The sequence below is a fragment of the Ursus americanus genome, chromosome 6, assembly GCF_024610735.1.
Source record: "Ursus americanus isolate L20-20 chromosome 6, mUrsAme1.1.p, whole genome shotgun sequence".
Classification (NCBI taxonomy): domain Eukaryota; kingdom Metazoa; phylum Chordata; class Mammalia; order Carnivora; family Ursidae; genus Ursus; species Ursus americanus.
The window spans coordinates 2,363,361-2,390,440 of NC_142132.1; the positions used below are offsets into that span (position 1 = coordinate 2,363,361).

The 27,080-nt window shown below is 52.1% G+C and overlaps 1 long non-coding RNA gene across 1 annotated transcript in view; it reads right to left on the minus strand.

Moving 5' to 3' along the window:
* Positions 1–18,125: 18,125 nt before the first annotated feature.
* Positions 18,126–27,080, minus strand: part of LOC148109750 (uncharacterized) — a 407,130-nt gene continuing 398,175 nt past the window's right edge. Inside the window, exons 5-6 of the long non-coding RNA XR_015724660.1 lie at positions 20,198–20,578; positions 18,126–18,693 (exon numbers count right to left, since the gene is read on the minus strand). This is a non-coding gene — a long non-coding RNA (uncharacterized LOC148109750). The remainder of the gene's footprint in view (positions 18,694–20,197; positions 20,579–27,080) is intronic.

The following is a 27,080-nucleotide window of genomic DNA, read 5'->3' on the forward strand; positions in this document are numbered from 1 at the left end:
GGCTCATTCTTCTACCGGGGAAGGTCAGCACCCCGGCTCTGGGGCTTTTTCAGAGAGTGTCCTTCTCCAGCACATGAGTGGCCCTGAGGTGACAGGCCCAAAGGAGAGCCAGGAAGAAGGAAGAGGTAAAGCCTCCACGCACAGGTCTGGGAGGGTGTGGCTGGAACAGGTGCAGAGCTGAGGGCCAGTCACCCCCAGACCCCGGGATAGGCAGCACACAGCTGTCCTCAGAGCAAGACACGTGCACGGCCCTGAAGCTCCTGCACCCCAGCCCCCATGCTGGCCCTCACAGCAGGACCACACGGTGGGGCAGCAGGACCTCCTGCCTCAGGCTCAGCCAGGGGCAGATGAGAACCAGGGAAAAACTGGAGCCGAAAGGTGGAGCACCAGGCCCAGAGCCCAGTCCTGCGTGGACCCCATCCTGGGACAGGCAGTGCCGGGCAGCAGAGTAGGGGACGTCTCCCAAAACCCAAAGATGCCAGCCCCCTCTGCCTGGGTCACCACCACCTGCGTCCGCGGTCACGACCACCCCAGGTCGGGAAAACACGGCCTTCAAGGACAGCTGTTTGGCCAGTGGGTTGTCGGTTAGATGAGTGCTGGGCAGCTGGAGTGGCCCACTGCCCTGTGTGCCGTCCCCAAGACACTGAGCCTAAGTCCTGCTGGGCTCCTCCCTGGGCTTTTCAGGGCACTGTGTTTGCTAGGACTGCATCTCCGCATCATCGGACGCCTCCGTGGTCCCTGTTAGTGATGGGAGGGTCTGCTAGCCTCAGAAGGCCTCACCTTTCAGAACACGTACTTTTATAGCTGTTTTTCGTATCCTTCTCTGACAATATTCTGCCACGTTGTTGCTTTGCCTGTTCTCTCCAGCTCTCCCTGCTGACCCGGCCATTTCTGATTCTGGCCTTTATATGGGAAGCTGAGAGGGCCCAGCTACAGCCATGGGCCAGGATCCCACCCCGGTTTCAACAGGTCTGCCATCTCCCAGATCACCCCTCCTGCTGCGGGCATGCGTGTGGACTGGTTGGGTGTGCTTCGATGGGTTGGTCTCTGAGACTGGTACACAAGCCCATGGGTTGGAGAGTTCTTCCTCTGGATTATGAGGTTCTGCAAGGGACCAGGGTTTAAAATGGACAGCCTAACTTTTTTCTGCAAGGGGGGAGGGGGAGAGGCAGCGGGGGCTGGGGTGGGCCTGGAGCGAGGAAGCTGAGGGGAACGTTTGAAGAATGGAAGAATGGCCCCAGTGGAATCCTGCCGAGGCAGGAGGCTGAGCGCTGGATGGGATAGGAGAAGTTGGGAGGGGGCCATGCTGAGAACTGTGACCTGCTTTCCCCCGGCTTTGCCTGGCAGCCCTCCAAGCAGAGCTAGTGAGATGCCCGGGCAGACCCCCCAAAGAGGCAGCCCAGGAGCTTGGGGGTTTCTCTCCTCTTGCTCCGAGGGGGCTGAGGAGAGAGGCCTGACTGACAATGACACAGGTCTCTGCAATTCTCAAGACCCTCGTGACAATCCTGCCAGTCCGTAGACAAGCCCACCAGTGTGGACGGCCAGAACGGCACAGGACACAGGCCCTGAGGAGGCTGGAGTGGCTACCCTGTGAGCAGACAACTAAGGAGACTCCATCAACAAGGAAGGGACACAGACCCTGGTGCAGGCTCTGGCCAGTGCCCTCCCCTCCACACCTCGGAGACTGGCCTGTCCTGGCCGGGACCTGCTATGCATGAGGCGAGCTGAATCCATATGGTTTTAGTGGAGCCAGAATAATCAGGTCAGGGAGGGCCAGGGCTTGGGGGAGTCCCTGAGGCCAGAAGACTGTGGTCAGTGGGAGTGCCTCTTGCAGACTGTTCCCTGGCTCTCTCCAAGCTCCCCGCCTGGGCTGAACCCAGGCCCAGAACCCAGGATGAGACGATGGAAGAGGCACTAGCGTAGGGCCCGCCCAAACTACCAGTGCCGTCCAGGCCCACGAAATGGGCTGATGACCCAGGGTGAGCGGGTGAGCACCCTGGAGACCACGCGTGTGAAATCACACCTTCCCATCAAGCTGCGGAGCAATCCCTCCGCGTGGGGGGAGACCGTCCCAGCAGCAGGAGCGCTCAATACCTGGTTTCTGTAAGCGTTTCCTTGACCCTCCCCCAGGCCCCCTTGGCTGTTCCTGACTCCTCCTGACTGTCAGAGCAGCACTAAAGACAGCTCTGAAAAGTTTTACTGTGGGTCAGAAATGACCCAGTAGACACCAGATGTAAAACTGTGAGCCTCCGTGGGTGCATGCAATTTTGCTGAAAGAAGATCTACACTTTTAATCCAATTTCCAAGAGGTCTGTGATCCCCACCCCAGAAAAATAAAAAATCATTGGCTCTGACTTTTGCACACACACACAAACACAGAGATACACACGCAGGGTTTCCTTTATCAGCAGTTATTCTCATTGGCCGAAGGTTCCCGGGCCCCCTGCTGCTGGCACCATGTGTGATGCTAACGCCCTTGTTCTAGATGGCAATCTGGAGTGTTCTAGCCTCAAGGTCAGCATCTCCTCCTCAACCCCTCCAAGCTGCCAATCTCATCCAGGCATTTTATTTATCTTACTTATTTCCTTGCCAAGAAACCATGCAGGAAATGTTAATTCAGCCTTTGAACCAGAGATTTTACATCATACTTGCCTCTAAAGGTGACTATGTGTGGTGACTTAGGGAAGTTTTCCAGACATTCCTGGAGGAATTACATGACTTCAATAATTAACAGGTTTGTATTCTTCTAGAATTCTGTGCAGAGGAGAATGCCCAACAAAGCCCCATTTCTCTCCCAGTCCAGACCAAACACAGTACAGCTGCGTCCTCACCACTGACAGCTGGTTCAGAGGCTCTTTAAAAAGAGGAGCACAGGAGACCCTCCGTGTGTTTTGCAGGTGAGCCTCTGCTGATGCTTTCAGGACACATCATCAGGCTGCCGCTGGGCTACGCGGTCCACCGCTTCACCAGGCTTCCAGCCTCTGAAGAGCCCAGCCCAATCTCCCATCTCCAGACTCCTGCCCAGGTGGGCATCCCTGTTCCTCTTTCCTAAGCTCTGGAGAGGACACTGCTCCGCAGAAGAAGCTGTCCCGGGGAGCAGCCCGGATCTCCAGCTCACCTTGTGTCTCCTCTCCGTCTCCCTTGACCCCTGACCCTCGAAATGGTGACCACACCCCACTGGCCCAGGCTGGTCATCGACCACCAAATGACTGGTGGTTAAACATGTGCTGGCTTGCTTTCACCCAGGCAATTTTATGAACTCAAATTCATTAGGCAGAAGACAGAGGCTGCCATATATTTTAGCACCTGATTTTAAGACCTTGAAGGAATTGCACTTCAGGAAGCAAATGGCCCATCTCACCATATGTCAGATTTGGAAGAAATCTACAAGAGGGCTGACCTCCGGTCCTCACCACTGGCCTGTGTGTGGTCTCTTACAGCAGGGAGTGTAGCTCTCTCTCACCTGTCCACCTGGTTGTACCCAGGTGAGGACCAGGACACAGGTGTTTACAGATTTATTAGTAAATGAGACAACGTGACTTAGACATGGGTCCCTGCCTGTTGGCATATTTAACATTCTGAAACTCCTGGTCTCTCTGTCTACAGGTTCTAGCAACTTCCATGGGGTGCAAGTGGATATTGTCTTATAAATTATCAGCATGTAAAGCTATAAATTCCAATACTTCGAAGGTGATTTGGTGCCTCCTGCACTTAGGAACAGCAGCAAATGGCACATGGTGCCATGTCAGTTGGATCTGGAAGGTGGCTGCTGGTCTTTGAGTGTGGCCCCAGAAGACGCAGCTTCACGGGATGGAAACAGAGCTAGCACTCCCACCACACTGAGCAGGGAGCTCTGGGGAGTCTCAGCATGGCTTGCGCTCATCTGTGCAGGTGGTGGGGCAGGGGTCCCTTCCGGAAGGCCCTTGGGGACCCACCCTAAAGCCTCTGGGCCCTGCTACTCTTTCATGCAGATATTTTAGATGAAATAAAAAGCTCTTCTGGTTGCTCTTGTCGAGGTCAGGAGGGCCTTTCCTTGTCACCAAATTTATGTTCATTCCTCAGCTCTTACCTCATTCAGTCTACCACCTACACCTCCAACCTTGGCTCTTTCCTCCTCCCTTCACCCTCAGCTCTGGGCTCCCAGCTCCAGGTCTCTCATGGATCTTCTCCTGCATCACAGCTTCTGTCCTTGTGCTCTGGACCCTCCCCATCCCACTGGCACTGAGGATCCACCTGGAACTTCTTCCCTTCTCTGCCTATGCTCATGCCCCAGGTGATTTCTGTGTATAGTGCCATGGTTTTGCATACCATTTCTTTACTACAATCCCAAGTGTAGAACACCAGCCCTGCCCTCTCTTACCCTCTATACCCATGGAACTGATGGCCCTCAACATTGCCACCTACATTCCCAATAGATAGCTCTCCTGCAACATTCCCCAACTCGAGAAATAGGGACTTTATTCTTCTAATCAGTTAAGGCAAAAGACTTGGCTTCTGGTTGGGTTCAACCAATGGATCACTAGCATGAAATGAAGAGGGAGGAGAGCCAGGTCCATAACCCTGGCTCTTGTTCCCTCTCTTTGACTCTTACAGTGGATGTGTGACTATTGCCACCACTGGGCAAACTTTCTACCATGGCTACAGTTCTTACCGGTTCCTGGAAACACTGTTCTTTTCTTTTACTTCCTTGGCCCTAAAGATGTAAATGTCTCGATGCTGTTTCCAGTCTCAAGAGCTCTGTCATTGCTGCTGGGCTCCCTTAACCCTTCAAAACAGCTCTGCAAATAATCCCTTCACTAGCTGTCTTTAGTTAAACCCTCTGAGGCTGCTCTCTCTACCCTGCTGGAGCCCTGCCTGATACAACCTACTTAAAATAGTGCTTGCTTCTATATCTGTCTGCTTTTGCCTTATTTTTCCTTTAAACAGTTTGCAGTGTGTATCATATAGTTACTGCTTCATCAATTTATGTCTGTCTCATTCACTAAACATGTAAACCATATGAGAGCAGAGACTTGGTCTCTCGTTTCCTTCTGTGCACACAGAATGGAGCTTTAACATACTAGATACTCACTCAGTAGATATTTCTTGGGACATTGAGCATTTGAATGAATAAATAAACCCAGTCCCTACGGGTGTTCCTAATCATGAAAGGCAAATTTTAGGCACTGTTCGTCCTCTTTGGGTTATGATTTGTGGAATACAGATGTGGCGCAGTGTATCTAATTCATTCATACATTCATTCACCCATCCTACAAATGTTTGTTGAATCCCAGGTCTCCCCTTAGAGCAACATGCTAGGAACCAAATGGTGGGGTCGCTGTCCACAGTGCTGAAACATCATTCCTTATTAGATTGGAGATACATCTTTTGGAAGCAGACCCCTGTACTCCCTGCTGTTTTCACACAGTATTATGATTCTCCTTCCACTTCCTATTTGTTAAGCTTTGAACCCAAGTGTTTCCAGCTTGAAAACTGGGCCTTTCCCATCAGGCACTGCTGCCTCCTGAGGGCATATCAGACCTGAGGTCACAATCCTGGATCTTGAAGGGGTAGCACATCCACAGTCCTCCCACATTCTCCTCCTCTCATGACTGCTCTGTGTGTCTACATACAGCACACTGAATGTTCCCATTGTGTAACTGATACACTAGCCTCCATGGAGCCTCTGGCTCCTACTAGAAACTCTCAGCCTGCAAATGCAGCTGGAACACGGAGGTAATTTGGTGAGCACGGTGGAGGAGCTCCCAACTACCCTGGCCTCATTAACGTTGGAGTTGTGGTGCTAATTAAATCAATTGCCCAGATGGCTTGGCAAATTGCTCAAGCCTACACAGAAAGGAATCTCATGTCATTATTTGGAGCAATGATTTTTTATGAATAAAATAATTAGGAAAAGATATGTAAGTGGAATATAATAATCCATTAGCAAAAATTATACCTTTGTCTTTTTTTGTTCTAAATGTGAAATGCTGAGGCCCATAATGCCACTCACAGACATCCTGAGTGTTCATGAAAAAGACATAGAAAAATGCTGCTTGGTGTCAGGATTCATAGTCACCATCATTATTTAAGTGACTGGATGTTCAATTTTCTACCTGTCAAGGAGGATACAAGATTTAGGGTGCACATTTGGGCGAATAAAGTTCTAGTCTCAGGTCAGACAGTGACTTACCACGTGGTCCCAGTTAAGCCACCGGAGACCCACCTCAGCTTCGGGGAGTAAAAGGGGCCACGGAATTACAGACAGTGGCATGCATTCCAGGGACGTTAGGCATTTGCTGTACAGTGTTATCTGAGATATACTGAGATGTGCAGTGATTAGGAAATGAGCTAAGCCCTGATGTGCTGTGTTCTGTCACGGGGGATAAAAGGCCACTGGAGGGTTTTGGCCAAGCAGAAGCAACAGGGCTGGGAGAGTCAGCTACATGTGAACAGGAGCCAGTATCAGGGCAAAGCCCAGGATGAATGTCTTCAGATACCCCAAGACTCTGATATCCTAGGCTCCCTAGAAGCTCACAGCATGACGTGACCTCATTCACAGGAAGAGAACAGGGCTGGGATGGCTGCATTCACACATAGGTGCAGAGAAAAGTTCCAGAGGGATGTGCAAGCATGTGGCAAGTTTGGGGAAATTATCCAGGACTGCTAGATGTAGGGAGTGCGGCTGGGTGGATGGATGCGAATGCACCATCTAATGAGCAAACCCCAGAGTCATGTTGATCTCACATTTCAGTGAAGGGGCACTCATTTCCTCATTGCATAGGTCCATGGGTTCTGCGATAACCCTGCCAGTATGTGCTGATTTACTTATTTTCTAGTATTCACACCAGACTCTGAACTTCTGCATCTTCTCTGCATGGACCTCCCCTCCTCCAGTGACCCTGCATGCCTTCATCACTCTTGCCAGCACCCCTGACACACGCCACCTCCAATCACTGCAGCCCCTCAGTAATTTCAGGTTCAAGCATCAATCTGACCAATGTCTTTAGCTCAACCCTGCATTCCCCCAGTTCCAATAATCCCCCGCCTCACTGTCATCTTCAGCCCACTGACGGCTTTGCTTTCTTCCATCTGAGTGTCTGCACTCTGCATCTTACTCAAAGTAAAGCCCTCGGTTAAGCTTTACAGTCATGGTAGGGCATATGCCCAGCTTCCTCATCCCTCCTACCTTTGCTGGGCTGTTTGGTTAAATTACAACCAGGTTAAGTTCAGTTCTCTGCCCACTCTATGTCAACTGCCTGCATCACTGAATGTAACTGTACAAAACACAGGTCCATGCTAACTGGCTCTGACTTCAAGCTCACTGCCATCAAGAGCACCCTGATGCTTTCCAGAAATCCTCAGTGTAACAGATAAAAGATTAGTATCCAATATCTACAAAGAACTTCTCAAACTCAATACATGGGAAACAAATAATCAAATCAAAAAATGGGCAAAAGATATGAACAGACACTTTTCCAATGAAGACATACAAATGGCTAACAGACATGAAAAATGTTCAAAATCATTAGCCATCAGGGAAATGCAAATCAAAACCACATTGAGATACCACCTTACGCCAGTTAGAATGCCAAAAATTGACAAGGCAGGAAACAACAAATGTTGGAGAGGATGTGGAGAAAGGGGATCCCTCCTACATTGTTGGTGGGAATGCAGGTTGGTACAGCCACTCTGGAAAACAGTGTGGAGGACCCTTAAAAAGTTAAAAATTGAGCTACCCTATGATCCAGCCATTACACTACTGGGTATTTACCCCAAAGATACAGATGTAGTGAATAGAAGGGCCATATGCACCCCAATGTTCATAGCAGCATTGTCCACAATAGCTAAATTGTGGAAGGAGCCGAGATGCCCTTCAACAGATGACTGGATTAAGAAGTTGTGGTCCATATATACAATGGAATATTACTCAGCCATCAGAAAGAACGATTACCCAACATTTGCAGCAACATGGACGGGACTGGAGGAGATTATGCTAAGTGAAATAAGTCAAGCAGAGAAAGACAATTATCATATGATTTCTCTCATCTATGGAACAAGAACTAGGAAGATCGGTAGGGGAAGAAAGGGATAAAGAAAGGGGGGTAATCAGAAGGGGGAATGAAGTATGAGAGACTATGGACTCTGAGAAACAAACTGAGGGCTTCAGAGGGGAGAGGGGTGGGGGAATGGGATAGGCTGGTGATGGGTAGTAAGGAGGGCACATATTGCATGGTGGGCTGGGTGTTATACACAAGTAATGAATCATGGAACTTTACATCAAAAACAAGGGATGTATTGTATGGTGACTAACATAATATAATAAAAAATTATTATAAAATTAAGAAAAGAAATCCTCAGTGTATTTTTCATGGCATATTATTCTCTTACATACTCTATGCTGCCTCCTGAAGTAGCCAACGCCTCCTTTGTTTCATGTACATCCAGCTGACCTTGCTTCCTATGGCAACAAGAAAGTAGAAACAATCAGAATTAAATTTCCACTGCCTCCCACTACCACATCTACCCTCCATCTGAATTTGTGCCCATGTACCTTACCTACCCTCCAGTTGCAAATCCCAGGTCCTTCTCTCATGCATGAGTCCTGCCCGTCCCAGCACAGGACACTGATAATACAGTTTTTGCCTCTCCCCTCAGCATTGGCCAAAGTTCCCCTCACTGCTGGGTCTTCCAGTCAGCACAGCAACATGGTGCTACTTCTGTAGTCGTAAACAAAGGGTAAATTTCTCTCCTCTCTCCTGCAGCTACTGCTCTATCTCCTTCCCTCCCTTGACAGCACAGTTCCAAAAATGCCGTCTGTCCTCAGTATCTCTAATTTCTTCCGAACTTAATACAAGAAGGTTTTGGCCCTCATCACCCTGCTGATGCTACATGCATCTGGATGAAGCAGAGGAGGTGAAAAGGAGCAAAAACAGTGGGTGCCCCCCAGCCTCAGTGTGTGCTACCAGTACCCCCAGGGCTTAAACTCCAAGCCATGGGGTCATACTTGGTTCCCTCCTTCCCGGCAACTCCACATCTAAGCCATCAGCAGCTTGTCAGGTTCTGCACAGCCTGCAGTAAATCCCGAACCTCTGTCCTCTCCTCCACCACTAGACCCGCCACCTTCCTCCCTGTTCTCTCAACTTGCCTTCTCCTGACCCCTCGTTCCACACAGCAACAACAGCAAGTTTAAAAAATCTGAGTACAAATCATGCATTCGAACACCACAATGCCTTCCCATCACATTTGGAAAGAACTCCATCTCCCCACCATCCCATGGGGTCTAGATAGCACGACTTCTGCCTGCTTCTGAAACTCCGTCCCAGACTTGCACACCAGGCGTGCTGTTCCAGCCTTAAGATCATAAGCGTTCTCTCCTTTCCCAAAACAATGCAAACTCATTCCCACCCCAATTCCTTCAGGTCTGAGAGTTCCTATTCAAAATGTCCTTCAGTCCCATTGTCCCATCTCATCATTCATGTCTTGGTTTAAAAGTCCCCTCTTTACAAGGTTTCCCTGACCACCCATCCATGGGTACCCATTGTCCATCAATATCCTCCACATCCATCTCTTTCCTTCTCCTTAGAGTTTTGTTCCCATCAGAAATATCCTACTTATTTTTCCTGTTTTCTTCCCATCTTTAGAGGAACAAAAGATCTACGAGGGCAGCTACCACGTGGTCTTCTTGGATACAGCATCCTGAACCCTACAACAGTGCCCAGGACAGCAGACGCTCAATCAGACAGGCTGAAAAAGTCCATAATGGTGTCAGTTATCCCTCATGCTTCTTTAGAGTGTCATTCCTGTGCTAAGCGTTCACTCAATTCTCACAGCTATCTCACAAGGTGATGCCATATTATTCCAACATGACATATTGGAAAACTCAACCATGGAAAGAGGTGCAACTTGTCCATATACACAGAGCTAGTTAGCGGCCAAGCAGAGTGGGAACCTAGGTTTTGTCTACCCCACGACCCAGGCTGTTTTCACAAATGTCGCTTGAGACTAAAAAATGGTGGCATCAGATAATCGGGTATAACTTTGATTTTCTTCCCTCCCTGGAGCAGAGAAACTTGAGGTTGATTAAATGGCCTAAACACCAAAAAAAAAAAAAAAAAAATTAATGGAACAAAACACATCATGGGAGGGTCATTTCAATTTTTCTCCAAATGGTTTTAAGCATAGCTACTAGGTCTCGTATTATACTGGTCAAACAGAGGCCAATTATGTTTTAATCTAAAAAGTACTATTCTCCCTTTAAAAATTCATGTTTTTAAAACACTTTCCAAACTTCTTTTTTAATGCTGTTTGGCATCATGAAGGAGGAAAGCAGCAAGTCGATGTCACAGTCTTCATCATGACCTAGAAAAACAGTTGCGTTAAGCGCTAAGCCACATCCTTGGGTACGATGTAATTACTTCCCCAGGAATATGCATGTTGACAGCTGTAAAGTACTCTGTGTTCTATCACGCTAATCTAACAATGCCTTGCAGACAGCAATGGCTGCTCAATATTTTATTTCAACTTGCAAAGCATCGTATACTTTATTTCATCAAAAGCGTGCTGTCAGATAACAGGATATCGTCCGAGGAACTCAACCTGCATGCACAGGGTCCGCACAGTCCCGTCTCCTCCTCAGAGCTTTGTGAAGGTCACACGTGTTTGCCAGGGAAGCAAATATATCCACTCTCCAGGTGCACAGACCAGGTTGAGGCTGACGGAAGCTTCCTCACGCGGTCCTCTGTCCTGACTGCATGTCCGCTGCTGCTGTCTGCGAGATGACTGTGCGAGACTCGCCGTCACCTGGTAACAAGGACGCATGTCACCATCTTCCTGGATGGATGTGTCAGGGCCACAAGACAGCATGAGAAAGGCTCGCTCATGGGATTTTGCCCAGGAGCACATGCTCTGAGAAAGGGACTGCAAGGCCTGCCCAAGACAAATGCATTATTCCAGGTACTAAGTGTGGGGAAGCAGGCACGCTAATGGGAGTGCTGGCAGGCTCTTCCATCCCGAACGGATGGCGCTCCCCTTCCGGTCATCACCCTCGCCCGCCCTGTCCTTACGAGTCTCTCTCCTGCCCCACGGGGATGCGTTAGGCTCAGTGCAGTAAAGATGACAGTCAGTAGTTTCAAAAAGCCAAATCAACACAAATTCCCTTGTAACCAGTTTTTCTTTTTCCTGTCAGAGAAAGTCAAGATAAGCCAGTCATGCGGAAAGAGCATTACACCCAGGGTATATATATGATTGCAAGAGTTTAAAGATATTTTCTAGTTATAACTATAAAGGAAATTGCCCTCATAGCTTCCCACTTTTCTCGGCACATTTCTATAAGGACACGACATTTTCTCCGAAGGCACAGACACCCTTGATGGCTAGGAGCTTGCGGTTCTGTTCCTAATTACTGAATTAATTACCTCTGAGTACAGCGACGTGCTTCCCCTGGATGAGTGCTGTTTAACTTGGGCTGTGGCATGCATGCACTCAGCACGCGCACCGCTGCCCTCCTTCGTTCTCATAGAGCGCGTGGGGCGCTGAATGAGGCGGGCTGGTTATTAAGACCACCGCTTTGTTCCATTTATTCAACAAGGAGATTTTTTCCTTTTCTATAGTCAAAATTTGTTATTTTTTTATTCAGTTTTCTACCATGCAGTGAGTCTCCCCAGTCTCACTGCAATGTTTTCAGAGTAATTATGACGGTTTTCCCTCAGCTCGACAGCCCCGCACATGCAAAGGCTTCTGATGTCCTACATCAGGATTTCCACTGGGGCCCTGAACACGGTCCTCAGGACCGGTGTGGATGGATGGGGCCAGGCCCAGGAAGTGGGTCCCGGGGTGTATTCCCGGAGTGCAGAACTGGGGGTACGGGGCGAGCCACTTCCTGAATCCCCGAGGAGAGACAGGCGCTGCCCGAGGGGACATGCTGCTCCCCAGAGATGCTCAGATGCAGGTGGCGAGCGTTCATACATAATGCAGTGCCCCCCCCACGTGTGCAGCTCCTGCGTGGGTCACCTCAACAATAAGACCTCTCTAGAGAAACACGTGGGGAACGTAGCGAGGTTGTAGCATTAGGAGCAAGTAGGCTCTACTCCAAGGCCTGAGATGAAGCCCCTGTGGGGCTCAGGCAGGTCACCTGCTCTGTCTGGGGTGAACCAGAGGGCATCATTTCCAGCCCTGCATTTCTGGGAACCCAGGATGATCTTTGGGGGAGGGAATGAGAAGCACAGTCCTCTTGCTCACCCTGTTCCAGATGGGGGGCCCAGGAAGACCTGAGCAGGGGTGCTCCTGCCCCACCTGCTCCTGTGGTCAGGAGGAAGTCCCTCTCCCTGCAGCCCAGATGGGACAGCTGTCCTGAGGGCAGCTGCCAAGCTTCCAGGAGAGCCTCAGCTCCCTGCAGCCTTCCTTATCTGCCTGAGCCCAAGCGAACAGGCTCCAGGGACGATTCCATTTCCCGTAGACCAGCATGGGCCTCACGGGAGTGAGTTAATGGCCCAGGACCTGGCAGGACGCTAGTGACCCGAGGCATTCCTGGTACCTGCTGCGCCACTCACACCAGAGACCCCGAGTCAAGGAGAGCTTTGGGGACGCGTCCTAGGTCTGCTGCTTTTTCAGTTTCTTACGTTTTCCCCAGGGCAGCTGTAATGGAGGAGTTCACAGGCCAGCTCGGTGCGCCTCTGTGAGAAGTGCTTGCAGATAGTGAAAGGGAGCTCACTGTGACAACAAGCAAATGAAAATAGGCCCCAGCTTGGGCTGCCCATCTGAGGCCAGAGCCCTCATCGCGTGAACCCACTGCCCCAACCCTGTGCCCGTCGCTGAGCAGGACTCCAGTCCTCACTTGATCCCAGAAGCCATTCCTATTAGTGTGTAATTTATTATCACATAAACCCTCCTTCACTCATGAAAATGGGCTCTGCCATCTTGGTTCTGCCAACAGCTCAGGACACTGCAGACACCCCTCTTCCTCTTTTCTCCTGGGGTCTGACCTTGGATAACCTTTAGAATCCTAAGAATGGCCCTATAGCCTTCCCAGGGGTGCATAGGCAAACATTCTCCCTGCAGAGTGGGAGTGACTGCATTTCATGGAGCCCCTGTAAGAACTGACCCCTGATTCCTGTAAAGTATTCTGGCAGGATGCCTAGCCGCCCTGGGAGCCTGACCCCCTCTCCTGTTGACTGAAATCCCAGGGCAGGAACTATGTCTGTGTTCACTGTCCCCCGTGGCTCTGCATCGTGCACAGACGTGCTTCGCTGCCCCAGGGGAGCCAGCTGACACAGAGCTGTCCTGGCCCCAGGAGGAGGCTGCTCTTTCCACAGGCCAATCCCTGTGGATCGCAGGACTGCTGTCCACATGCTGTCCACTCCTTGCCTTGTTTGCGGTAAACCTCTGGATCCTTCTGAGGTCCCGTCTGCTCTGTTTTCTCTTGTCTGCACCTTGGCTTCGTCCTGCTCACCAGGACATCAGTTCACACCAGTGACCACAAGAGGCGTCTCAAGGTCTGGCTACCAACACCACTTAGAGGCCCACGGAGGCTCTTTATTAAGTCCCTACTGTGGCCCTTCAAAGGCAACTCAGAACTCTCCTTCAGGACACTCCCAGCCTCACCGCTGTTGGACTGTAGGGGCACAGGGATGCCAGGGAGAGAGGACAGAAAGATGGCATCCCAGTACCGGAAGCCAGCAGAGCACGCATCCCACTGGCACTGCAGCTGTCCGCGGAGGCTCAGAGGGGTGAAGAAAATCAGTGGCTGCCTCAGTCCTCACAGGCTGCTATAAGGAAACCATCGTGGACTAGCTGACCCACAAACGACACACGTGGATTTCTCACCATTCTGGAGGCTGGAAGCCCGAGATCAAGGCACCGGGAGATTCGAGGTCTGATACAAGCCCTCTTCCTGGCCATCCCGTCCCATGTCCTCCGAGGCTGCAAGGGCAGGAGAGCTCTCCAGGTCTCTTCTCAGGGCGCCGATCCCCATCACGGGCCAGCACCCTCATCATGTAATCCCCTCCCAAAGGCCCCACTTCCCAACATCGTCACCTTGGAGCTTATGTCTTGGTGTACGAATCTGGGGGGACACACAGTGGGGTAGGATCTGGTCCCGGCGTGCCTTGCTAGGACTGCGTCCCTGGCTGTGTTAACTGCGCTGGCCCCTCCCTGACACAGGCCTGTCTCCCACATGCGCCTTGGCAGACCCGGGACTCCTGAACGCCCGCAGTGCCCCTGCTCTGGGCCACAGGGCGGACCCCGGCCCTCTCTGCCTGCAGCTGGGACAAGGCGCACAGGACAGCAGGGGGCATCCTTGAAGCTCAGAGACGAGCCGGAGACACAGATGACGCAAACTCCACCCCTTAGACCGTTTGTGGGTGGATGGCCGTTGTATCCACTCAAATCCCAGGAAGGGGCGGGGAGGTGGAGAGTACCTCTCCTCTACAGTTGAGAAAAGTGGGTCTTGGAGCTCTCCTTTCTCCACAGTCGCACCACTGCTGGTGGGCCAAACAGGGATTCGAACCCAGTCCTCTGTGATCGACCCTAACTATCAGACCTCTCACGGAGACCAGAAGCATAGTCGTGGTGGCCCCGCTCGGAGCATGTCCTTACGTTCCTGAAGCTAAGCCTCCCAGGAAACTACCTTCACAACTGGGTGTTGCTGCATGTGAGAAACAGGAAAAATGGAGGAGCTTTTGTTCTTGCGTTAGTGAGAACAATGAATCACTAAGCCGATGGAAGATGCGGTCATCTTCATTTCAAGCACGGTTTCAGAGCGAAGCTTCCACCAGGCTCCATCCCGCAGACTCTTACTTGCTTTGCAGAAGAGGGTCCACGCAGCCACGCAGGGCGGAACTGGGCCATCATCCCGGCAGGAGGACTGCACAAGCTCTTCCAGTGACGCCACCTTCTGTGCTCAATGGTCCCTGGAAACAAAGGGCTCCTGGAAAGACATGCTTCCCTTAAAATCCCCAAACAGATGCGCCTGTGAGTCTTTGAGCAAAGAGCCTGATGAGACTGTGAATGGGAACTTAACTCCCCTACCTGCCTCTGGAGTTGATGTAAAAATGAGCAATGATTGTAATCCTGCCCTGCTCAACTCCGTTTTAATTGAAAGTTATGTCTCAGATCCCTGCCTAGCCGGACTCTGCCCGTCTCCTTCCTTTCGGCGTGCGTGGATTTATGCAGACGCTCATATGAAAAGCTCCACCACTTACCATAAATATGCACAGGTTTCTGTTTGTTTGTACAATAAATATTACCAAGATCATAAGGAAATTAAAATGGAACTTGAAGACGGCTGTCCCCTGTTGATATACCCCACATGAATCACGTCCTCGGGAGCGCTGTCCCCCAACACTGCAGATCCGCGGCTGTAAATGGCGCAGGAAAGACTCTCCTAATGGATTTATGGTTTATCAGCGAGTCTCAGGGAAGTGGAGACGGATGGGTTCTCTCCAATATAGTATTCATTTGCAAACAATCGACTGCAGTTCGACGTTGCAGTCTATTTGTTTTGGTAAGCTGGAGAGCTAGCTATAATTCACTTCAGTTTTAAGGACGAGCATGTTACCTACAAAGACTCAGGAGCTACAGCCCTGGGTGTTGAGTCATCGGGAATATTTGTAGAGGCATTTTTAAGGTTAAAGGTCAATCTTACTTCTTATTCATCCACTTTCTCCCTCCAGAAGAGGGACATGGCTCTAAGGATATAGATTTGGATAAAATCAGATTAAGAGCATAAATTAAAATGGCTTTAAAGCAGAAGCACAACTTGGGGATTATTTTCAAATGGGGCCATGAAATGGGCAGTGCTCTGCACCCCGGTCCTAAGCAGCTGTGACCCTGACCATGCAGTCAGCTGGGGGCCGCACTAGGCCCGCAACGTCAGCCCCATGCAAGCAGAGAGGCTGCCCAACTCCCACTCCTTCCCAGTGTCTACAAGCGTCCCTGCCAAACGTAGATGCTCAACAGATATTGGTCCAATCATGAAAGGCAACATTCCCACAAGGGGCTCCACCCGTTCAATCTCACGGGACCACAAGTGGGAAGCATCACCCACTCTGAGGCTCCCCAGGTCAGTGTCCAGCTTGGGCTCAAAAGTAGGTCATTTGAATCCTTTGTCAATAGACCCAAGACGGTCCGGGGCTCTATCTTAGTGCCTTTGGGGATCGCTCCAGACTCAGACCGAGAACACCAAGGAGAGACTTTCTTAGGGTGGAGCACTCCGGAAGTGCAGGCTGAGTGTGGAGTCGATGGCACCTGCCACGGCCTGAATCCACTGGAGGCCCAGTTACCCCAGGATAGTTCTCCAAGGACACCACTCACACAAGAACATCTGTTCCACCCAAGTCTGTCAGCGGGATCTGCGTTATGGGCTGCAGGGGCCACGTCACCTGAAATGTGGACGTGCCCACCTCGTGTGCCTCACGCCAAGGAACTGGACAGGACTCCACATACTGGAGGCTGGAGGCTGAGAAGGGACAGGTTGAGAGCCTCAGAGGGGAGTGGGAAAAGGCCAGTCCAGGGGATTAGGTTACAGCTGCCCTTTGAGTCCCCACTTGGAAGACATGGCAGCCAGGAACACCATTCTGGTGTGAGAGGAAGGGTTCTTGTGGCACGTGTGTGGAGCACGGTGGTAAAACGTGCTTGGGGTGATAGAGGTATGGGCTGGCCACTGGAGCCCGACAAACTCCGCTGTGTTCCCTTTGGGCCCACTTTGCTCTCCGGGAGAGTTTGCTGGGTTCAGGGGAAAACAATCAGACAGGTGCACCGTGACCATGCACAGAACCTTTCCCACCAGGGACGCACATTGTAAGCCACTTGAAAACCGCCCATGAACGATGGCACAACACTCTGGTTCCAATTTACGTCCTCTCTCTGAGTTCATCCCTTGCTATTTTAAGAAGCAATGACTACAATTGCTGTGCTGTGAAAGAGACTTCATTTCACGTATTTTCCTTATTCTAAAAGACAAATGGTTTGGGAAGTTATAAGACCCTTAGCAGATCGCCATAAAAATTAAAACCGTACAGCACTCACCTGGAGGCCTGCCGGCGCTCCCCAGCAGAGGCCTGTGGTCATTCTCCTGGCCCAGCCTGTGGCCAGCTCTGCACTGGCCGGGATGGAAGGATGTCCATCCACTTCTATTTTGCATGGCACATCCCCAACAGGCGAGCGGTGAATGCGAACAGAGGAGGGAGGTGCGGGCAGCCTGAGCTATCAGCACAGCCCGCCCGGGACACCACCCACCCCACTGCCCCTGCCCCCAGCAAGGAGAAGGACCCTCTCAGCAACCCCAGGTGTGGCAGGACTGGATCTCCTGGGCCCCCGTTTACCAGATTCACTGCTCTCTGGAGAAGCCCCCCTGCCAGGCAGCCTTTCCACAGGGACTGCCAGAGAGTAAGGACGGGCCCAGGCCCAGGGAGCCCGCCTGGGGCCGTGAGGGCTTCCCCAGGCTGTGTGCCGGCTGAGCGAGGCCCTCTGCACCTTTCCCAAAGACCATCTGCTGCTGGGATTGTGGGTGACGATCCGTGATCCTGTGGACCCCCCTCCCCTCCCCCGCCCAGTGTTACTCATCGAGGCGATTCCTCCCGTGTGCAACGGGGTGGCAACCCACGTCCTCGCTCTGGGAAGGAAACTCCCCAGTGTCCTCTCAGCAAGTCCTTTCCTGGAAGCACCTCCTAATTTCCTTGTTCCGCATAACAAGAACCTGAAATGCAAAGGGGTGAAAACAAACAAACACAGGTTCAAAAACACCTCCAGAATCGCAGTTGCTGCAGAACGTGCTGGACTGGAGGCTCTTAGTGCAAGCCCCACCGCCAACGACAGGCGGCTTTGGGATTACCAGGCCCTCGCTCAGCCCGTGTCTGCTATTCTTCAATTGCCTCAGCTTAAAATATGCCAGTGTTGTATTTTGGGGAGGTGTGTTCTGAACCCCTTCACCCTCTGAAGGAGGAGATCAAGTCCCTGGAATACAAACGCTCATTCTTCCTCAGAGCAGCCCGAGGACAGAGGTCCTTGGCACGTGCGATGGGCATTTAAAATCCTCTGTGCAAACGGAGTGACTTCAAAAGCACTCTCCCTCCCACCTTGCTGCCTGGAAGAGTCTCTGTGTGCGTGTGGGGCTCTTCCTAGCAGCTACCACATAAATGTAGCCGGATTATGTGGCCAAAACCATTGTGTGTCAAGAGAATGTCATTTAAAAGTGAGTACCCTCTTAAAAAAAAAAAAAGAATCTGATCATGTGGGGGGAAAAAAGGAAAACCCACCATTGTGAAGTTAGTTACCCAGAGAATAGGTTTTCAAGTGTCTATTTAAGCCTCATATTTAGCTTCAAATGGTGATTTAGTTGGAAAAAAAAACTTCACAGGCCTTTCATGAGAAATGCTAGTGCTGCAGCCAGCGGTCGGTGATCCTCTCTTCAGAGCTGGCCCAGCAGGTGCGAGATAGCAGTTAGCGATCGATGGCGTCAGGCTCACAAACAGCAGGTAGTGATACCCCTGCATTGGTACCTTGTGCTTAAGTAATTGTTTGCACCTTCCAGAAGGATCTTCTTTCCACACATTAGGGCCATGCCGAGAGCCCAAGAAGGTATCTTGCTGGGGTACAGCTCCTCATCGAGCTTCCTGCAAAGTCACTGGAAACACGTTCAATTCCAGATTCCAGCGTGAGGCCGAAATCGATGTGAACAGAACTCACTACACCGACAGGATAAAGTAATAAAAGAAACTGAAAGTAAAACAAAAAAAGAAGAGGTCTCTGTTGGCTTGCATGTGATACCAGTTTCTACCTCATGTTTCTTCTAATTCCTGAGGTCAACAAACACACAAGATATAAATACCCACGTCCGATCAGATTCACGAGGAAAAGCAAAAGGCTTCCGTTTGTGCCCATTGTCAAGCCGGGGCAGCGCTCCCCACATTCAGAACCAGAGACGGAGCTGCTCCCTGGGCAACAGCAGCACCCCCCCCCCCATGTGGGCTCCTGGTGAGGCTCTGACCACCCGTCAGGGTTGCATGTGTCTGTGAGCCAGGACCCCGCCAGACAGCCTCTCCGTCCTCACAACTCCATGTGGCAGCTGCAGGAATTCTCCCACTGCAGGGAGGAGAGACAGAGTCAGAGTCTCCGTACCTGACCGGAAGGCTGCCCACTCCCCGGTGCCTGTGGGGCTGAAATCCCTGCAGATCTGACTGGGGAGGCCTCCTCGTTGTCCCCGCACAAGACGGAGTCGGCCCTATTCTCGGGTTATTTTGATTCAACAGGAAATTCCTACTGTAGACAAGTTGAAACACGTGCGTCTATTACTAGAGCTACGGTTGCATTTCGAGGGAAGGGAAGCGGGAAAGCCGAGCACGCTCTCGGGCTCTAAAGCCAAGCCGAGGCACAGTCACTGGTCTGCCGTTCGCGCTGCCCTCAGGAAGTCCCCTCCTGGGCCGGCTTTCCTCACTGGCCCCTTTCCTCCAGGCACACAGCCTAGCTTTCTCAGGCCCCGCGGGCATCAGCAGCCCTGAACGGGGGCTCTGCCGACACATCCCCGTGGAGACGCCTTTTTAAGGCGTTCTTATATTTAGTCTTGCTTTGGGTGATCCTTATCAGAACTTTTGGTTGGTGGAATGATGTATGTGATTCACCAGAAAAAAAAAAGAAAGAAAATCTTCGCCTACCTCCCTTAGAAAGCACATCTTCCTTCCCTCCCTTCCCTTCTCTCCTCCTCTCTCCTCCCACCCTCTACCCCCTCCCCGTTGCTTCATCACAGTAATTGCTCAGGTGAGCTTACTGAAGAGTCATCCTTCTCATGCTCCCATGTCTCGGGTTAGGGTTAGGGTGAGGCGTGTTCCCCGAATACGCCTCTTCTAGGAGGAAAGGCAGGTGGGAAGCAAGAAGACACGTCTGATGTCAAGTGCCCACCAGGCAACAGTGTACACTTTGTCTACACTTCCCTAAATTCCAGAGACTTTTCTTCCATGTCTTACAGGCAGGGACACTCACTCTGCAGGTCCTGTGGGATTTTATGCACGCACTGACTTAAAAACAACTTTATTGAGGTATAAATAACACACCATAAAATTCAAGCATTTTAAGTGTACGCTTCAATAATTTTTAGCAAATTTACCACGTTGCGCAAACATCATCACGATCCAGTTTTAGGGCATCTCCATCTCCCCAGCAAGAGCCCTCATGCACATTTATAGCTAAGCCGCATTCCCGCCCCCGGCCCCAGGCAACCACTAACCTACTTCCGGCTCTGCAGATAGGCTTTCCCGCCAGTGAAATCATATAGTGTGTGGTCTCTCACTGGGCATAATGTTAAGGTTCACTGGTGTTACACCGTGTGTGTGTGTGTGAGAGAGAGAGAGAGAGAGAAAGAGAGAGAGGGGGAGGGAGAGAGTTCCTCTGTATGCACGCCCCGACTTTCCATCTGGTTCCTGGCGGGTGAAGACGTCTGTCCAGTAGACATCCTATGAACCCACACCTCACGGTGACCGGAACGTCAGTTGGCAAACTGTGGCTTACAGGGGTTACGGGTTTACAGCCTTATCCGTACATCTCTGCCGTCTTCGGTGCAACGTGTCCCCAGCGCCAGCCGGTCCAGCCGCTCTGCACACACACGTGGCTGGGTAAAGAACATCAAATTCCTCCTCAGGCTGTTCCAAGGTGATGGTTGTGGCTCTGCTTCCCACTAGGAACACAGCACTCAGCAATGGTTCCCCTGCTTCCACCGCCCTCCAGGGGGCCAACCACACGCTGGGCTGGGCTCTGCTTGGCTCGGCGGTGTCAAACACCGGCACCTCAAGCAGAGTTAGGGAAAAGGGAAGTCAAGTCCAAGGACGGTGTGTCTGTGTGTGTGCGGGGAGACATCCTGTGGGCGCACAGACGTACACAGACACGTCCGTCTTTGATGGACAAGAGGCCGGGAGTCGGTGTGGAATAACACACGCACGATTACTAGAAATAAATCCCAGTCCGCTGCAACAGTGGCCCCTTAGAAACTGCTGCTCCCCGTGGAAGGAGCAAGAAGAGGTAAGGCGGGCGGGCGGCCCAGGGTCCGTTCACGGTGATGACTACTTGGAGTTAGCTCCCAGCTGCAGCCTGTTTCTAGAAAGCTCACGGTCACTGTGACCAAGGAATGGTGCCCGTGTCCCCAAGGGCAAGGAGGGCAAGGCACAGTCACGGGTTCCTGAGGCCCCACTTGACCCCCATGGGGCAGGAAGACATTCAAACACTTAGGGAGGCTGCAGGGTCCTGCGGGCTTCCTGTGGCTCCCAGCAGCAGCCAAGCAGGCAGGATTTGCCTCCACTGCCCAGATGGTGAGGACATTTCTGGAACAGCACGCATGGGCTGCAGAGCCTATGGGACAGGGGAGAGCATGTGCCAGCTCCTGGACACTGGGGACATTTTCCCAGCTTGCCTCGACTTCCCCCAGCACACATTTCTGAGCCTGCGGAGGCTCCTGGACATTAGGTCTGGTTCATCAAGGGGCGGTTTGAGGAGGAAAAGCAGGCCTCAAGCCTGAGAGCTTGGAGGGGAGGCAGAGGACTGAACAAGGAGATGCTGAGAGTCCAGGGCATGAAGTGTGGGTGGCATCCTAGAGTCCTGCCCCGGGAGAGATGACAGAGGTGGCCAAGGGCCAGTTCAGAAGCCCTGATGGTAGGGCACCTTCAACACCTGCCACATGCACTGTCCAGGCTGCCCACAGGGACGCTTTGTGGAAAACGAGGATGATCTCCCTCCAGCTTGGACTCCAGGGACCAGAAAGAAGGAGCAGGTATGGGGAACCTCCCACACTTTCTGGGTGCCCCTCCCTGATTTGCAGGAACATTGAAATTATTGTCTCTTTCTGTTTCCTTTTGGTCACAGGTGGACGGGTTACTTGGGAAGTAAAACAGAAACACCCATGCAGAGCTCAGATTATAACTGCTCTGGGGTAGATGAGCCTCCGTTCCGAACAAATGCAGGTGTGGGTGGTACATCTTCTAATTGGTCTGACCCTGATGGCAAGTCAGGTGCTCCCGAGAAGAAATTGTTTCTTAGGGCATACTGAATATCTTTTCCAGAACAGTAGGGCACAAACTCCCAGTGCTTTTCAGCATTACCATGCTGGCTACAAATAGGGTCAATTATACCATTAGAGGGCATCCCTGCCAATTCAATCACTATCACCTTGCAGATAGAGCCTGTGATTAACCTCCGTAAACACAACAGAAGATACTGAGAGACGAGGCTCATGCCTGGTTGTGGGGGAAGGTGCTGGGATGCACAGGCTGCCATCCCATCCCATCTCCATCCCATCCCATCCCATCCATCCCACCCCATCCCATCCCATAGCCATTCAATTCCATCCCATCCCATCCCCTTCCATAGTTTTCTATCCCATCCCCATCCCATCCTATCACTATCTCCTTCCCAACCCATCCCCTTCTCATCCCATCCCCATCCCTTCCCATCACATCCCATCTATCCCATCGTATCCCCATCCCATCCCATCACATCCCATTCCACTCCATCCCAATACCTTTCTATCCTACCCCCATCCCCTTCCCATCCCATCCCCGTCCCTTCCCATCCCACCTACATCCCATCCCCATCCCATCTCATCCACATCCCTTTCCATCCCATCCCGTCTCATCCCGTCCCACCCCTTCCCATCCCATCCCCATCCCAACTCCATCCCTTCCCATCTCATCCTCATCCTCAGGGGCTCCTTGCATTCTCTTTATGCTGCAATGGAGAATAACTGCATAAGGAATGCTACCATTTCCAGCTCCCTTATGTGTGTAACCTGGCTTAGTCTTCAAATGTCTCAGGAGTGGTTCCTGCCATTACATCCACAAGACAATTAAGGAAACATGGTTTAGATAGTCTCAGTCACCTGCCCAAGGCTTCAGAGAGTAGGAGGCAAAATGGGTGTGGACTCACGCAGTCTGACTCAAAGCTGAGTCTCTTTCGTCCTTCCTGCATCTCTGGATCCCTTATTGCCAGGTTCTGCTGCCTCCCATGTACAAGAAAGGAGGCTGCGGGGCATGACCCTGCCTGCCTCTCCTTAGGCATGGGGGTTCCGGAGGAAAAGAAATGAAAGGGGGGGAGGTTTTCCCCACTGTCCCCCAGCCCCAGCCACACTCCTGCTGGCCCTGCTTCCTCTGCTTTGCCTGGAGGCTGCCTGTAACACAAGGACCAAGCCAACCCAGAGAGAGCAGCCAAGTGTCCCTCAAGGACTCCACTCTTCCAAATTGCTCCAACAGTGGAGTTAAGTTCAGATCTCACTTCTACTTCTTGTTGATTGAGGATATTAACGCTTTATTTACTGTCTGCCCTCAGGAAAGTCTCCTCACACCTGGAGGCTCTGTCTTTTCTGGAGGCTCTGTCCTGTTCACATGCCCTGAAGGGCCCCAGAAGAGGCCCCCCGAGACGACAGAACACACATTACTGTTCCTGTCCCAGCTCAGTACTGCAGGCAATGCACCCTGAGTGGAAGGCCTCCATTCCCAAAACCCGTGGTGGCTCTCTGCCACACTCCTTTCCCTTCCCTGGCTGGCTGGAGAGAAGAGGATCACCATGGCAACCTTGGAAACTGTGTGTGTTGCAGGAGGCAAGGCCTTGTCAGCCTGGTCCCTGAGCTAAGCATGGCCCAGCACTGGCCAGCCAGCCAGCTCCGCCCACTGCCCCTAGCTGAGTCAGAAGCCAGCTTCCAAGGAGCTTGAGCCATTCCAGACTTGGGAGCCTGTTTGTTCTGAGTCTCACCTACCCTTTGTGATCTGTAATACTCCATGGTGTTTCCAAAAAGAATGTATGAATTCATGCCAAGGGGAGAGAGCAGAGCCTACAACATAGGACTCGTCTGCAGTTATTCTCACCCCCCACCACCACACCCACTCCAGCCTCCTCTCCTTGCTGCAGTATTTATGGCCATATCTAAGTTCAGGCTCACTGGGGAGAATGATGGATCGGGCTCGGCTGAGAAGGTAAATGCCTGGGAGGGCTTGGAGCAAGAGAGATCCAAGTTTCCCTGAAGGAAGTAACCGCAGTGTTTTCTACGGATGAGGGAGGAGGGGGTAGAGAGGCTTCTGAGTTGAGGATACCCATACCTCAGGTGGGGGAAGGTCAGGACTAAAAGGGGAACTGGGTCCCTAGAGGCCCTGGAAAGGGGCTACCAGATGACAGATGCCCACTTTCCTGCCCAAGCCTGGCCCCAAAGCAAAAGCACTGTAGGGCCATACTGGCCAGGGCCAGGACCACACCCACGACTTATGGGGGTGTGAATCAAGAGGGGACAGTCTCCCCAATGCTCTGGGTTGCCCAAGACTCATGGGAAACAGCATAGCTCTTCAAGAAAAGAAGCTGCCTTCTCCAAATAACTGAGCTACCCATTGGTCGGGCAGAACATGGAGCTCGAGGCGACGGGTCTTGATCTGGAAGTCAAGGGCACCTCACCTGCACAGGCGAGAGGGTGGCGCCATGCGCACTACTGATGTCTGCCTCTGGGTAGCCCCCACCTCTCCAGGAGAGCAGGGGAGAAATGAGGGGAGAGAGAGAGCGGTAAAGAAAGAAGGACAGAGGGAGAGAGGGGACAGAGCTGGGGACAGAGATGCGGACTGCCTCTCAGAACGGCTGAGGTGGCACCAATAGCTCCCAGTCAGGGCTCAGAGCAGAGCACTACCGTCCGCCCCAGGTCGCCTGTCGGGAACATCGCAGTTAGCAAGTTATCACTTCTCTGTGCCCCAGTGTGAGAATCATCACAGGACACAGCGAGATGGTGGGTGCCAAGCGCCCCGGTGTCTACGTGCGGTAATGAACCGTCCCCACATCCATAGCTGAGGCTGACGAGGAAGAAAGGAACAGTCTTTTGTTTTGACATCAGATGTTCAGAGTTACCAAGCAGGAAGTCACAACCAACATGACCTAACCAGCAAGCAACGGGAGGCAGATAAGCGAGTTGTGAGAGTGCCCCAGTTAATAAGGCGGTTCGCGCAGGCGGGCAAGAGGCACGGGGTGGGCAGATGGCAAGTGCGGTGCGTGCCAAGTGCTGCTTTCTGTGCGTATTTTCTCTATCTTGGGAAAGTGTGATTTTTTTTTAACACTGCTATAAACAAAACAAAACAAAACAAAACTGCTTAATACGTTGTGGCCTCTGTAGCAGATTACTAATGCTTCCCTCAGTCAGACGAAGGGAGCAGTGACTCCTGGCCTCTCAGAGGCAGACGTGCAGCCTGGCTGTGTCCACCGCTGATCAGCTCCGCCTCGTCCCCTGGAAAGCCCAGGGAAGGTCTGGGCTGCCCCTGGGGTCAGGGGGCAGGGTACGGGTTACTGGGGGCAGGGGAGGGGTGGTGGCAGGGCCAAGCTGTGGCTTTGATTCTGCCTCAAGCCAGATGGTCACTGCTCCGTGCCGTGCTCCTCAGGGAGGCTTGGCCTCCTCCTCCAGGCTCCCCGCGTCCTTCTGCTTCTTCCTCTGGTCACTGGGCCGCCCTGGGAGGGTCCGGGCTCGTTTAAACTACGCTTCTCGCTGCCCATGTGAGCGCTCACAGCCGTGGTCTGATCAGGAACACAGAATCACAGCACGTGAAGTGTTCCAAGTACAGAGAGGCTTGCACGGCCATCAGGAGGCCAGAGGAGCTGATGGCAGGGAAGGTCCCGACAGAGCTCACCTGAAAACCGCCGTCCAGGGCCCCGAGTCGCCAGGCACAGGCTTCGCCAGAGCAACCGGGCGCCTCACAGAGCACTCGAGGGAACTCCTGGGACCTCCCGTCGGCCACTGCCTGCTGTCAGCTGCCACATCCGCTTGCAACTGCGGGAGACACCAGCAGCCCTGCCCGGTCACGCTGAGCTCTGGGCAAGTGGTGCTCACGGGCACCGCTTGGGGCAGGGGGGCCTGGGAAGCGTAGTGTGACGCACCGCCACACTGCAGAGGAGACCTCCGAAGGGAAGGGGCCTGACCTTGCAACATGGTCGGTAGACAGAGAAGCACATGGTAGTTTGTAAGCACAGGTGAGACTTGAACCTGATACCAGAGTCGGATTCAACTTGCCCGGGAAGGAAGGGGGAAGCACACAGAGGTCACGGCCTCTGAAAACCCTCGAGGCTAATTTATCTCTTCGTCTCAAAAGTTCATTTTTTCCCCAATAGGTGAATTTTGTTAATACTTCTTCAAAACCTGATGAATATGAGAAGGTTATAATGAAGAAGCCTGGAGGGAGAGGGTACACCAAGCAAAAAAATCCTGTGATCGTTACCAATTGTCAGTCTCTAGAAACACAAAAATACAAGTGGAAAACATAATGAAAAGCGTACTACTTTATAAGAGATGTGCAGCACTTAAAATTCAATAAATATTTCATCAGGGCCTTTATCCCATTGGAGACACGATGAATGGGCTCTGCAGCACGAGGAGAAGCGGCGGCCGGCGTGTCTGGCTGCATTTCAGGAGCAGGAAGAGGGGCCTCGGGGGCAGACTGATGGGTCCCTGGGACTCCAGCCAGTGGCCTCCACGGGGATGGTCCCATGCCCAGAAACGGCTCTGCTGAGAAAGATGATTCGAGACAGAGGTGGCCAGTCCAGCTTCTATATCCTTCCAGCCCTGACGGTGCACAAGCGTTCAGTTTCTAGCCTTTCAAAGACTTCTCCCTTTGGGGTAAAAACAACACGCCAGGAGTCCTGCCTTCTTGGCCTTTTCCAGATCTGTTGATAAACAGTGTCTGTGTCAGAACCGCGTTCGTGCTCAGTGTAGACTATGATCCCAACAGGTTGCCCTGGAAACACCCAGCACGCAGATGAGCTGCTGCCCCTGCCCTCAGGGGCTTACAGTTTCCTGGGAATTGATAAAAACACACAGGAAGGCAGGAGAGGATCCTTTCAAACAACAGAGCCCTAAGGGCCCACAGGCAAGGTTCTCAGGGAGGCAGACTTGGGGATGAGCTAGCCGGGTCCCCCTGTAAGGAGGGCTTGCTGCAGTGCGGTTGGGAGTGTGGTCAGTAGACAACCTGCAGGTCTTCAACCCCGCAGGGCCTGGCTCGGCCCCTGTGACCTGGTCGTGTCCTTAGCAGTGGCTGGGGATCCATCACTGAGGATGGAGTATAAAGGTCAAGCCATTCGTGCCCAAGGTTAACTCTGATGGGGCCCATGGG